The sequence below is a fragment of the Cervus elaphus genome, chromosome 33, assembly GCF_910594005.1.
Source record: "Cervus elaphus chromosome 33, mCerEla1.1, whole genome shotgun sequence".
NCBI classification, from domain to species: Eukaryota; Metazoa; Chordata; class Mammalia; order Artiodactyla; family Cervidae; genus Cervus; species Cervus elaphus.
In genome coordinates, this window is record NC_057847.1 from 48826149 (window position 1) to 48841610 (window position 15462).

General features: G+C 41.4%; 1 protein-coding gene across 1 annotated transcript in view; it reads right to left on the reverse strand.

Moving 5' to 3' along the window:
- The window catches only part of LYPD6 (LY6/PLAUR domain containing 6), a 127003-nt gene extending 111741 nt beyond the window's left edge, over positions 1-15262 (reverse strand). Inside the window, exon 1 of the mRNA XM_043894838.1 lies at positions 15117-15262. The gene's annotated coding sequence lies outside the window, so the exon portion shown is untranslated. The remainder of the gene's footprint in view (positions 1-15116) is intronic.
- Between the last annotated feature and the right edge of the window lie 200 nt (positions 15263-15462).

Genomic DNA, 15462 nt, shown 5'->3' on the forward strand with positions numbered 1-15462 from the left:
CATGTTGTATCTAAACCAAAGTCATCTGGATTGTTGCAATAGCCTCCCTCAGCCTTGTCCCCTCCTTCCTAATCATACATTTAATCAGGTCATTCCTTGGTGGAAATTCTTCCAATGGCCCAGCTCTCTCAGTCCAAAGAAAGAAAGAAAAGGAGAGAGGGAAGAAGGAAAACATCTAAGACTGTGCCTGATGGAAGGGCTGCCCTCTTATGTCTTTGACCTTATACTACTCTTCCTGGCTTACTCTACTCCCACCATTGGTCTCTTGCTATTTTGAGAGCCAGTGACTTCATGATGCCAAACGTCATTTGCATTTCTGCCTGGAAGGCCCTTCCTGCAGAGGTCCCTAAGGCTCTCTCCCTTACCTAGTCCAGATGCTCAAGTGACACCTTCTGAGTGGGGCCCTATGGCCCCCACACTTAAAGTTACCAACTGCAGCCAGCTCACCTCTGACATACTTTCTCCCTCCCTCCACTTCAGTTTCTCCATATCACTTAGCATCATCTGGCATGCTGCATATTTTCTTATTTATGCCCTTATCTTCTGCCCCAACCCTCTAGAATGTAAGAACTATGCAGACAGGGATTTTTGTGAGAGTTATTTACTGCTTTATCCCCAGAGACTTTTCCTTATTTCACTCACTATTGTGTTTTCACTGTGAACTGTAATTGGCATGAGTTGTTTCTCAAATATTTAAAGAGACAGAGGTAGAAGACATCCCAAGTTCCATGAAGACAGTTGCCCTATCTTACCCTTTCTATTTATATCTTGGGTAGGGCCCAGAAAAGAAGTACTAGTTGCCTGATTATCACCATGTTTGCACTGGCAAGTATAAAATATTTAGCCATTCACATATTTGGACTTGTTAAACTTAAACAGCATTGATGTAACTATTTTTTAAAGATTTCAACATTATTTAAACTTAAGTTTATAATCTACTCAAGTGTGAACAATTCTCAAAGTCACCAATAAGAGACAATTTCTTAAGTGCTGCCCCCCAAATGACACAAACACCTGCCCAAAAAAAGATGGAAAAGGGAAGCTTAATACTGTCATTTGTTGGGTAAATTACAGCAAATAAAATCAACTTCTATACCAAGCCCCCAACAAGTCATTTGAGTTCTTTGGTCATTAGCTTGATTATTAAAATAAACAAGTGCTTTTAATAAATCAACTCCACTTTGCCAAGTGATGCTATTGGTAATGTCCTAGACAAACTGTTAGGGAATTACAGATATTGGAGGAATGCAACAGAGAAAAGAGGAGCTTTCCCCCAATCCTGTTTCAAAAGAGACAGCTATATACCTTCTCGTTTCTTTGCTTTATTGAAGTATAGTTGATGTACAATATATGTTAGGGTGTACAACATAGTGAATGATTCATAATTTTTAAAGGTTATACTGCATTATGGTTATTATGAAATATTTCCTATATTCCCTGTGTTGAACAATATAACCTTGTAGCTTATTTCAGTTCAGTTCAGTCACTCAGTTGTGTCCGACTCTTTGTGACCCCATGGACTGCAGCACACCAGACTTCCCTGTCCATCACCAACTCCTGGAGTTTACTCAAACTCCTGTCCATTGAGTCCATGATGCCATCCAACCGTCTCGTCCTCCACAGTCCCCTTCTCCTCCTGCCTTCAAACTTTCCAAGCATCAGGGTCTTTTCCAATGTGTCAGCTCTTTGCATCAGGTGGCCAAAGTATTGGAGTTTCAGCTTCAGCATCAGTCCTTCCAATGATATTCAGGACTGATTTCCTTTAGGATGGACTGGTTGGGTCTCCTTGCAGTCCAAGAGACTCTCAAGAGTCTTCTCCAACACCACAGTTCAAAAGCATCAATTCTTCAGTACTCAGCTTTCTTTATGGTCCAACTCTCACATCCATACATGACTACTGGAGAAACCACAGCCTTAACTATGCTTATTTATTTTATACATAAGAGTTTGTACCTCTTCATTCCCTACCCCTGTCTTGCCCATCCCCCATTCCTTCTCTCCGCTGGTAACCACTAGTATTTTTTCTCTATACCTATGAGTCTGTTTTCTTTTTCAAACAACTAATCTTTAACAAAGGAGACTTACTAGTCAAGAAGTCTAAAAAATGCCTAGTCTTTCTACACATCCACAGCACAGCCTATACAATATCAACAATCAAGTACAGACCCAATGCAAATTCTTTTTCACCCAATGAGATTCTTTTTCACAAAAGATGACTCAAACTTTATGCCAAAAGCTTTATGGAAATCAGCATACCTAAACTGACTGAGCATTCCAAAGGGGAATGCTGTAGCATGCCAAAACAAACCCTACTCAGTGGTTTGAAAGCCCTTGGGTTCAGTCCCGCAGAGAGCATCTCATTCCTATGGGAGAAGACTCAGGTCTCCTCCAGACTTCATTGAGCTGCTGCAGTACAGAACCAGCTACATCTGTTCGGTTTGGTGAAACCTATATAAAACTTTTTAAGTGGAATTCTTTTATCTGTGTATCTTCTGAAACAGGAAAATGAACATTAAACACTAATTAGCGTTATGTTGGCAGGTTATAAAAAATTTACTTTTAATTGTTAAGAAAAACAGTCTGTATAGTAGGTAATGGTTACATTACTGGCATGACAGTGGTGACAGTTACAGGAAGCACTGCTCATTAACTAATCAGTTTTATTTATTCAGCAAACACTGATAGAATAGGGAGACTCTTTCTCATTAGATATCTGCTGAGCATCTAGTTTGTGCCAGTGCTTGCAATGTGCAATGAACTAAAGTGCTGCTCAAATGTTTAAGGGAAGAGAAAAGACAGCCTCTAAATATGAGAAAGCTGAATTAAAAAATCTAGGCACAGTGCCACTTGGAATTCTCAGTGAGACAACTCAAAAAGGTGAGGAAACACGAGTCTTATGAGTCAAGCCAATATCATAATATGTATATTATCACTTGGGAAAAAAAATAGTTAGAAATTCTTTACCAAATTTCAAACCTCAATTTAGAGTTTAAAAATATAATTAAATGCATACAACTAATTCCAATTCTTTTAACAAGAAAAACTAAATAGGAATATTGATGTTTCATCAGAGATAAACCTGAATTCAAATAATAGAACATTTGACAAATATTCTTAAAAATTTTAAATAAGGGTGGAGGATAGACAACCAAACTTTAGAAATAGTGCCACATGTAAATTTAATCGTTAAAAGAGAAATTATTATCCTATTTTGGCTTTTGTATCCTAACATTATCTAATAAATTATTTCTTTAAAAACACAGAAAGAAAACTAAATTCAGAGCCCACTGAAAGTTGTCTGCTGTGGGTTACCTGTAGAGGTTTGGATTAATTCTAATTCCAGAGAATTCACAAAGTGCAATGATGACAAAATGAAAAAAAAAAAATGTTGTGAATCCTTATTACTTCTTTCTAACCCAGAATTAAGTCCTGTTTCCCCCTACTACCCCCGACTGCTAACAACCTCTGAAAGGGGAGCTACTTCAGCACAAGGATCCAGAACCAGCTATGCTGCACCCTGGACTCCTGCTGCCTCTGCCTCCCCAAATCACCCTACCTTTTACCAGGTCCTCATCCAGCAAAGGAGGCATCTGGCAGGAGCCAAATAGAAAGTCCAAGGCTGGTGCTGGTGAAGAGAGGTATGCTAGACGTTGCCTGTAATCCTGAAGAGGAGGGGAAGGACAGTGCACATTTTGTATACCTTCAGTATTCATCATTTCATCTTTATGCTATAACTCTGAGATTAATTGCACTGCTTTGCTCAGAAATGCCTCTGCCAGATGAGATCTGGGTCTTTTATAAATTGTTCCTTTGTGAAATACTATCCCCTCTCTATTCTTTCTGTTAATAAACATTTCAATATTTTTGTCAGGGTGTGTGTACTGGGGGAATTTGTTATTTGTGTTCTGACTGCCTGTGACTTTATGTCATCTAAAATATACAAGTTTGGGGAAAGTGCACGGCTTGCAGGTTTGCACTGTCTCAATGTGATCTTAAAGTAGATGCAGGGATTTTTCTAACAGAGTACATTTTTGATCAAAAGGTTTATACAACACAAAAATTCTTCAAGATGAGAGGCAAGGAGTTAGCTAGAAAAGAAACAGAAAGAAAGATATACTACATAGCTGTACATTCACAGAATTTAAAACTGAGAAGAACCTCAGGCAACAGCTAATCCAGTATTTGGTGTTGCACAGAACACTGACTGAAAAGATGCACCTTCTAAATGGGTCCCATTGGCAAACAGGTTTGGGATTCACTGAAGAGTATACCTCCTTTCAGATATGTAGAATGATCATTCACTTACTAAAAAGTTCTGAAGAGTCTTGCAGTTGAAAAGCAGTTAACCCATTGCATCCCAAACATTTCTGACCATTGTACTTCCACACCCCCCAGACATCCCAAGGAACCAGTATCTCTTCCTGCAGACCCTGCTCTAGAAGTGCAGGTACAATCATTTTACAAATGAGAAAAGAGACGTTCAAAGAAGTTAACTGGCTTGGCCAAAACCCAGGAAGGAATTCAGTTCAGTTCAGTCGCTCAGTTGTGGCCGACTCTTTGTGACCCCATGAACTGCAGCATCCCAGGCCTCCCTGTCCATCACCAATTCCCAGAGTTTACCCAAACTCATGTCCATCGAGTCCGTGATGCCATCTGACCATCTCATCCTCTGTAGTCCCCTTCTCTTCCTACCTTCAATCTTTCCCAACATCAGGGTCTTTTCAAATGAGTCAGCTCTTTGCATCAGGTGGCCAAAATATTGGAGTTTCAGCTTCAACATCAGTCCTTCCAATGAACACCCAGGACTGCTTTCCTTTAGGATGGACTGTTTGGATCTCCTTGCTGTCCAACGGACTTTCAAGAGTCTTCTCCAACACCACAGTTCAAAAGCATCCATTTTTCGGCGCTCGGCTTTCTTCACAGTCCAACTCTCACATCCATACATGACCACTGGAAAAACCATAGCCTTGACAGGAAGGAATCAGTGGTTGATAATTCAGCAAATAGCTAGATAAGCGCTTAAATTAAAAGTGGGAAATAAGCGAAGATCCCAACATCTTTTTGTTTCCACCCATACCTCACAACAAAATCATTGCCTCTTCTGTATCTCTTTCTCAATCATCTTGGACTCTGATTCCCTCAACTTTTACTTGCCTATTTGACCAATATGCTGGATCCATTGATTGGCCAACATGTGCTTCCCCTCAGGGAAGCTATTTTTGTTTTTATGGCTGTGCCTTGCCTGGAGAATCCCAGGGACAGGGGAGCCCGGTGGGCTGCCATCTATGGGGTCGCACAGAGTCGGACACGACTGAAGCGACTTAGCAGCAGCAGCAGCAGCAGCAGCTTGCAACAAGTGAGATCTTAGTTCCCAGAGCAGAGATCAAACCTGTGCCCCCTGTATTAGAAGCGCAGAGTTTTAACCCCTGAACCACCAGAGAAATCCTCAGGGAAGCCTTTTAACAGTGCTCTTTTAGACTCTAGAGTTGAGACTATGGCTCAGCACCAGAATTGCCCTAATGGAGGATGCGGTAGGAACACAAGATAATCTAAGGCAGACAGAACTCTGTGGCTCTTTTCAATTTTATTTGTTTATTTTAGGGCTTCCCCAGATAAGATTGGAATGAGACAGGACTGGAAAGTTTTCTTCAATTGGTTATAAAGTAGGCGATCCTTTCCTTATTGTAAGTCCTCCAGCTCCTTCTTTTCTGTACTCTTTTTCTGCTTCCCATTTCCCATGTTCAACCTTATTCAGTACACTGTTCCAGGAGAGATGTGAAGCCCTGGAGCAATGTCAAACTGCCCAGAAGCTGTAGGAAATGAGTTTATCCATTTGCCTACAATGTCTTGTAGGTGCTACAGCATTCAACATTTCTTAAATTTGTTTAACCTAGCTGAAAATTACCCCCTTTAACAATGGTCTCTATGACATAGTTTCCAAGCTAAGAAAGTACCATTACAAACAGTACCTCTCTTTAAACTGCTACTCCATTACAGGATACACATTGCCTGTCATTTCAAAGCTGAGCGTCTGAACAGCTTTGATGGGAAAAACATTTTTTGAATCCTGTTGATTTTTACTTGCCTAATTTGGTTCTACCAAAGAATAACACTATTGGCAGCAGGAGAAAATGAACCCTGAGTTGTTTCTCAGAACTGGGTGGAGTTGATGCTAATCCAGCCACATCTCACCTCAATTCAGTAGTACAGTTGTGTCCAATTCTTTGCGACCCCATGGACTGCAGCACACCAAACCTCCCTGTCCATCACCAACTCCTGGAGTTTACTCAAACTCATGTCCATTGAGTCTATAATGCCATCCACCCATCTCATCCTCTGTCAATCCCTTCTCCTCCCGCCTTCAATCTTTCCCAGCATCAGGGTCTTTTCCAATGAGTCAGTTCTTCACATCAGGTGGCCAAAGTATTGGAGTTTCAGCTTCAGCATCAGTCCTTCCAATGAATATTCAGGACTGATTATCTTTAGGATGGACTGGTTGGGTCTCCTTGCAGTCCAAGGGACTCTCAAGAGTCTTCTCCAACACCACAGTTCAAAAGCATCAATTCTTCAGTGCTCAACTTTCTTTATAGTCCAACTCTCACATCCATACGTGACTACTGGAAAAATGATAGCTTTGACTAGACGGACCTAAAACAACATCTTAAGTCAGCTGGCTGTGATTCCAACATATGACAATGGAACAGGAAGAAGAACCCTGGCTATTTGAGATTAAACAGATCTAGCCTTGTCTGGTTCTCTATTTAAAAAGCATCAGCCCTAATTATGTGTTGAAAACTCACTCAAAGAGTTTTCAACAGCCAAGAAGGATTTTGTATATCTTTACCTATATATGGCAAATTTGATATATTGTCTTCTGTTTTATTCTATTAAGGATAAAGATCAAACACATTGAACATATGCTAGATACATATAGCCAGGTAGCCACCATGTAACCTAGAGAAAAAGAATGCTAATAAGGTAGTAAGAAATGAATAATTAAATGTGGCTGACAAGAAACGATTATTTTCTTCCCTGAACTTTTCTGTTGTTTTCTGTTTAGCAGAAATTAATTCTATACACTTCTAAAAAGCATGGTACAGCTTAGTATGAAAGTGTGAAATAGCCAGCTTTTTATTTTCAGGTGAGCAGATGGCTTATCTAACTTTCCCAAGTCCTAGTCACAGTGATTGATGGCTTAGAGTCTGTTCTGTAAAGACCCTCAATACCTAGAGTGTATTCCTAGGAAACAAAAGCAAGGAAGGGTCTTTGAGGAGAACAGTCACAGTTGGCAGTATTTGTTTGCTCTTGGTAGTCATTCAGGGACTAAAGGTACATGGCAATTGTCATAAGCTGCAAAGCCAAAGGGGCCCTTCCAGGTGGCACTAGTGGTAAAGAACCCACCTGTGAATGCAGGAGACTCAAGGGATGCTGGTTCAATCCCTGGGTTGGGAAGATCCCCTGGAATAGGAAATGGCAACCCCCTCCAGTATTCTTGCCTGGAAAATTCCACGGACAGAGGAGCCTGATAGGCTATGGTCCATGGGCTTGCAAAGAGTCAGGCATGACTGAATACACACAGCACACACAAAACCACAACCTATCTCTTCCATCTAAATCTATCTTCTGCAATTCCCCCTCCTCCTCCTCTCTTCCCCTCAGCCCATCCCTAAACTTCACAGCTTTTGCTCTATGAAAGCATTAAGTCTATTCAACACATTCATTGAAGGCTTACTCTGTCCAAGACAATGTACTCATGCAAGCATTCAACAGAAATAAGAAATGATGTATATAATAAGCTAGAATGTAAAAATCAGTATGCTATCATGAAATACAGGTATAAGTAAAAGAGAAAAATGTACATTGATGTAAATCAAGAGAAAAGACTTCTTTGGGAAGACTGCATTTGAACTAGGCCTTGAAGGATTAAAAAGAATTGTCAGTTGGGAAATAATGGATGAAAGAACACTCCTGACCAAGGACACGTCTGACCAAGAACAAGTTAGAGCTGCTACAAAAGTTTCTGTGGATTCATTCAGTTGGGTGACTGGGAATGTGAATTAAAAGAATTCCATAAAGGAAAATCTTTCTATGAAGTTACACATAAAAGAAAAACCATGTATTTCTAATATCATTCCTTTGATCTTGTATGGAAAGACCCTACATAAAAGCAAAATATTACTTCTATTAAAGTCAGTATTTTTAAGAGTTAATATTTTTAGAACACTTCAAAGTCAACTTTTCTATCTTTAAGACAAAAAAATTCTAAGAAATTAAATGTATTCTACATGGATAATCACGTCAAAGAACAGGAAGGATCTACATAGTAAGAAAAGAACAAATTCCAGGGAGATATGCTAGATGTTTAAAATTTCTTATTACAGATCTCCAAGAACTCTGTCTTGTTAACTTAGTTTCTTCTAAATACCAATATTAAGTCACAGTTTCATTAGATCAGTATTATTGGGTAATTTTAAATGTCAAAAAATATATGTTGGTTCCTACTCACTTGGGAATTTAATTAGTGCAACCCCTTGATTTTATAGTTGAAGCAAATGAAGCCCAGACACTGGGTGCCTAACTTGCTAAAGGTCAGTCAGCTAGTTAATAGTAACCAGTTAAATTGGAGGAAACTATATAATTTGCCTAAGGACACACTTGCCTAAGGTCTGGCAACTGATGGGGCTGGAATTACGTGGGGAGATTCCTGGCTTCTAAGGTTGTTCTACACTGCTCTCTCTGCCAGTGGAAAACTAACAATAATCCCTCATAAGCAGGTAGAGTCCTGTAGATGAAAAGCCATACAAATACTAAGTAGAGTAATAAATGCTATTATTATAAGTGCAAGTAAGTGTATATATTATCTAAATTGCTTTAATGGCATAAAGAAACAAGTATTTCTAGACATCGTGATGGAAACAATGTGTACATTTGCTAATTTATATACTATTTGGTACTTTTTAAGAAGGAGGGAAATAAGAACAATGCAATCTTTATTTATCCTGCTTTTTAGAACATAAAAACATTAAGCACTATATTTTTGAAAATGTTCACCCCAAATACTACTGCCCAAACACATAAACTGTATTGTATTTAATCATTTAGAATGCTTAGAGATACTTGTTTAAATGTCAGGCATAGGACAGTCTTGGCTTTAAGAATTCTTATATCCATGACTTTTAAAAGGTCTATGAAAAGATGAAGATTTCACACCCAATGCTTCTGCAGTGCTTCTGTTTTGCCAACAGTCCATTATGTGGTGATCATTTATGCATACACCTCAATGTTTTTTGGAATCTTTTTTAACCTTAGCCTTCATCCTCTCTTGGTGAAACAGAGAGTAAAGATGAGTGAGTAGGATGTAGGATAGGAGATAGAGGTATTATTAACACATAGTCTTTGAGCTTATTACTTCCTGTCTGAACCCCCTTGCTTTCAAATATCAACAGATGTGTTTTAGTTTTTTATTTTCATGAAAAATAATCCAAGTTCACTGTATTTGTAACTGTGTGCATGAGAATTTGACTTCTGCTATCTGTCTAGCTCTTCCTTTGCAGCAACCTCAAGAGGGTAAAAATGTCAATTAGCCTACTCTTTAATGGTAACTAGTCACCAGTTATATATTATGAGTAGACTGAGAGAAAACTAAAATTATCTAATGAGGACATTATACATTGGGCTTCTTTGAGGACTATGATTCTGGAAACTGGGCACATCCCTTATGGGACCCTGGAAGCTTTGTCAACACAATTGTTACAAGAGATATCAGCTTCCATTAACTTGGTTCATCATATCCTGACAGTGGTAGGTAGTGTAGTCGCTAAGTCATGTCTGACTTTGTGACCCCATGGACTGTAACCTGCCAGGCTCCTTTGTCCACGGTATTTCCCAGGCAAGAATACTGGAGTGGGTTGCCATTTCCTTCTCCCAGGGAAGAGGGTAGTGTGCCTACGTGTGTGCTAAGTCACTTCGGCCATGTCTGACTCTTTGCAACCCCATGGACTGTAGCCCACCAGGCTCCTCTAGTCCATGGAATTCTTCAGACAAGAATACTGGAGTGGGTTGCCATGTCCTTCTCCTCATATCGTGATAATTATGGCAAAAACGGAAAGTCTTTTCATTTCCCAATTCTCACTATCTAAAGAAAGCACAGTGTTCCATCTTCAGTCACACTTTTTCTTAGTACCAAATACCAAAAAAAAAAAAAATTAAACTTGCTGCCTTTCATGTATAGGGAATTCATGGGGAAAAGAGAGGCAATTTTTTCAAAGACATAAAAATGATAATCAGATGAGCCTTTCTTAAGACTATACGAAATCTGAGATTACAACACTATATCTTATTTTCATAATACTTTTTTACTAAGAGCAATACATGTTCATTGAAGAAAATCTGGAAAGTACTTAAGTAAAAGAAGACAATAAAAACACATAATCTCATACACACTCGTAGCGTACTGTTAGTGCTGAGTCGTGTCTGATTCTTTGTGGCCCATGGACTGTAGCCTGCCAAGGCTCCTCTGTCCATGGAATTCTGCATGAAGAACACTGGAGTGGGCAGTCATTTCCTTCCCCAGAGGATCTTCCCAACCCAGGGATCAAACCCGGGTCTCCTGCATTGCAGGGAGATTCTTTACTGCCTGAGTCACCAGGGAAGTCCTATAATCTCATAATACTCAGAGACAGGTAGTATTAATGTACTGATGCATTTCTTTCTATATAGAAAGCTGAACAGATGAGTACAGGGAATTTATACAAACTTACTCAACTACACATTTTTAATAGTATCACACTAATATAAAATTTTATATCCTTCTCTTAACATTGACTTCAACTTGGTGGACATATCTTTTAAAAGAGAGCTGTGAGAATATTATCCAGCTATTTTGACTGCTGACAGGAATGGAATTTAAAACCATCTCCTACAAATGTGCTTGGGATTGCTTTTCCCAAGTATACTTATCTTCAATCTTCCATTTTGACTTTAATCTTCTATTATTTTTCTTCCCATTTAGGTTGTCTTTTAAATTATTCCTGTGGTTCAACTTTATAAGCATAGTTTTCACTTACTTGTAAGAACTACATACCATTTGTAGACATTTATAAAAGTTAAAATAAAACCATCCCCAAACTGTTCCCAGAAGAGCCTACCTGTCCACTCAGAAAAGTGTCTATTTATCTCCAGTTTGTTTCTTGTTTCTTGGTCAACACAAAAATCATGAATAGGGAGAGAACCGTGATTCGAAATCCAGTCAAGCTTTCTGAAAGCTTAAAAACATATATCCTTTCTGCAACACTTTAGCTACAAATATATTCCCTTCTTAAACTCTAACATATGATTTCCACTTTCTCCAAAATAAGTTGTATTACTGTAATCAATGTTCACATTGAACACTGATCTCACAGTTGTCCACAGGGACATGGATCTGGCTTGATGGCTCCAGGGTCCTCCCTGAAACTCCTCCCCTGACAAGAGCCCCTCAAGTCTTCCAGCCAACGCTCTGGAGAGCTGTCACTTACACACTAAGGTTCAACACACTTGGATGATGACCATCTTGGAGATTTAGTATCTAGTGTGTTGATTAGGTCGAGAATATCCTCGGCACTTGCCATTTCTCAATCTATTATTTACAGTGCGTTTACTGCCTGAGAAAGCCTGGGTATAGAAATATTATTCAGCAAAAGCAGAAGCAAAGAACTCATTTACACTGTGTTCTTTTTTTATATCTCTGAGTATATGTTTGGTACAGTGCAAGCCAGGTACTTCTACAATTCTCATTTCACAGTATATAAGAGTCTTTCATTGTTATTTTGGGAATCCATTGGAGGAATTTGTTCGCATTCATTTTTGGCTATCTCATTTTTAGTATGCTTGGGATCTGTCACCCTTCATGGGCTTGATTTAGTAAACTGACCCTTCAAATATTTATGCCTACATTAATGCAAACAAAATTAATTCTACTCATCTTAATAAATATTATGCAACATATTATGCAATATATCCTAAGCAACAGTTTGGCAAGAAAAGATCTGCAAATGATGGATTTTTAATAAATAATCATGTAGGCAGATAGCTGTAAGCTCCTTATTGCTAGCTATGCAAGTAAAAACACGACTTCTCTTTAATCAATGTCTTCTGTTGCATTTGTAAACTAGTTAATGAGGATTTCAGGACTTTTGATAAGTAGGGTTTTTTTTCCCCCCAGAGTGGTTCTGGGTTTATTTAAGTAGTTTTGTTCTTTTAAATTCAAATGACACTAACAAAACAATCATTTATTAGAGTTTCATTGTAATTGTCTATTGAACATATGAGGAGTTTCTACTTACAGAGTTGCAGACCTACATATTTCTCAAACATCTCTGCCACTGCCACTAGATTTTTCTGAAGTACTACCCTAAGTACCAGATGGCTCAGCAGGAAAGAATCCGCCTGCAATCAAGGAGACATGGATTCAATCCCTGTGTCAGGAAGATGTCCTGGAGGAGGACATGGCAACCCACTCCAGTATTCTTGCCTAGGAAGTCCCATGGACAGAAGAGCCTGGCGGGCTATAGTCCACAGGGTCGAGAAGAGGACACGATTAAAGTGACTTAGCACACAACATAAGTACAGGGCTTCCCAGGGGGTGCGAGTGCTTTAACACACACACACACACACACACACACACACACACACACACACAACCCTGCCTGCCAATGAAGTAGACATAAGAGCCACAAGTTTGATCCTTGGTTCAGGAAGATCCCCTGAAGAAGGGCATGGCAACCCATTCCAGTATTCCTGCCTGGAAGAATCTCATGGACAGAGGACCCTGGCGGGCTATGGCCAATGGGGTCTCAGAGTTGGACACAGCTGAAGCGACTTAGCACGCAAACACCGTGAGGACTTCATTCTTTAGGGTTTTGATTACTTGTATATTTAACAACTCATTAATAAAAATAATATGCCCCTTTGAAAAACATAGTCCCTTAAAACCCATTATTAGCTTTCTCCCTAAATGTTTATCAGCCCACATGTAGTGGGAGCTAAGTGGTACTTTGCACAGTAAAGCTTTTGGAGAATGGTACATAATGGTCCCGTAGCTATGGGTTGAAAAAAAAAAAAAAGGTACAGAAATTAGAACCAGGAAATAAGGAAGCCCAGGATGAAAGAAGGAAGAGAGGGAGCAACGGAGGGAAGAACTTGGGGAAAAAACTTGAACTCTGCTATTCACCTTGGAAAAGTACTCAACTTCTGAGAGCTTCAGTTGTTCCACCTGTAAAACAGGGGTGATGAAAATATGACTTCCTCACAGATACTTTAATAGCAGATCTCAGCGTGCCTTGTGAAGTTTACAACATGATGCAAAGTATGGCTTTTTACTTGGCATCATTCGCTATAATCAGCCCATTTATGCATTCTGTGCTATAAACATCCATCTTATAAAGACTGTGGACAGCTTCAAAAGGTAGACCCATGCATTGTAACTACCTTTTCTGGTTTGGAAGCACTTCTGATGTTTTTAACCCAAAAAACTAATTCACAATTTTTAACAGCATTTGTGTGCCACAAGCTCAGAAAGCTTACTGTTTGTTCTCATGACTAGAGTCCTGCAAAATCTCTTTTTTAAACAAGGAAGCCTCTTTTAAGTCCTGTTTCAGTCTGGTGCCTTTGGTCAAGGTGGAAACTAAAATTGAAAACAGATAGATGTTTTACATTTAAATGGGTTTAACATAAATGTGTATTAAGCCATTTCATGGACGATTGCACAAATATCTTTTGCAAACTTGGTACACGTGAGCACATATACAGTAACCATTAGTGTCTTCTAGAGAAATAAGGTGCAGATCCAAAATTTTAAAGAGCTACTTCGAGTTCCTCTCACTGAAAGAAAATGTAATGTCTTTAAGGGAATTGCTCTAATACTATCAAGGCATCTGAAATGGCTGGCCAGAGCAGAACAGAACAGAGAGTGGATGTCACCGTAAGTCAATTTAACAAGAAATAAGCTTCCCCCTGGAGAATCTAAACTCCCTAGTCTCCCACAAAGAAAATTGAATTTTGGAGGTCACACCTTGGGTAGGTTACCAGAGGGAGAAGCTTAACATTCTTTTTGTCATATGTTCTGGTAGGTCAACGCTATTCTACCAAAAAATCCCCTCCTAAACATTGCTCCTTCCTCAATTTTTTCCTCTCCCCCACCTCTCCCCCGTCCAAATTATAACAAGTCTTTGAAATCCCCTCGGAAATGGCAAATCACTGTGACACCTCAGATACCGGGGCCCACTTTGGATACAGCCATGCTCAAACATTGAGTTTGGAACCTCGCGGAGAGGAATAGGATCCTTGCCGAGGGCAGGAGCTGGGGGCGCGAAACTAGTGGGATTGCGGCGGGAGTCAGAGCGAGTCAGATAGATCCACCACAGCTTTAGGCTAAACTGTTTATCCAAATATAATCAATGGAACTGCTCTTACTGGAGAGAAAAGCAGGTCGCCAAGTCAAGCCCAGGCGAAGCTCTGGCTCCGTGGGTGAATGATCCACTCGCAAAACTCCCCGCGAGTGGGTGATCGGAGGGCCTTGGGCGTTCGCGCAACGGCTGGAAGCGCCCCACCTCACCGCCCCTTCGGCAGCTGCTCGGGATGGGCGCAAGCCTGGCCACCGCCCACCCCCATCTCCTTCCCACCCCCGCCCACCCCCAGCAACATGTTGGGTGCTGCCACTCCGCCGCCTGGGGTTCTCCCTCCGGCTGGAGTTTCTGGTGGACGCACGCTTGGCCCTGGGAAGGTGCTGAATTACTCTTGGGGAAGATTCCTCCAGCGTTAAACTTGGCAGCTCCTGACATTTCCATCCCACCCCAGCGCGCAGGCACTACACACACACGCCCCTCCGGACTTGCCCAGGCTGCGCGCAGTGCGGGCTGCCCACTCGGAGGCAAAACATCGGAGCGGGATGCAGAAGCGAGGATCTCAGCTCCGCCGACCAAGGGGCCGGGGGTGTGGGGGTAAAGGACTGTCTTAGCAGAGGGCAGTTGCAGGGACTCAGCTCACTCCGTGGTTGGTCCAGGCCCCGCAGTAGATCGGGAGGCTGGCAGGAAACCCCTCTCCTTTTGTGCTCTCCCGGGAAGCCAGCCTCTACTCACCCCGGCTGCACGCGGATTCCGGCCGCCAGCGGCAGCCCGCTGCCCCATCCCACGAACACTGCGGCGCCCCCAGAGTGTGCAATGCGGAGCCCCGCCAGCGCGCGGCCGGAGCCGGGGAGTGCGAGGAGGGAGCGAGGGAGCGAGGGAGCGAGGGAGGGAGGGGACTAGGGAGGGAGCGCGGCGGGGAGGGACAGGGCGGCGGGGGGCGCGCGCGCCACTCCCACTCGCGCCCAGCACTAGCCGCCGCCCGCCGCCGCAGCCGGCCAGCCCGGCCTCGCGGGCCGGGGGACCAATCAACGCGCGGGTGGCGGGGGTGGGTAACCGAGCCCTCCGCGGGGCGAGCTCG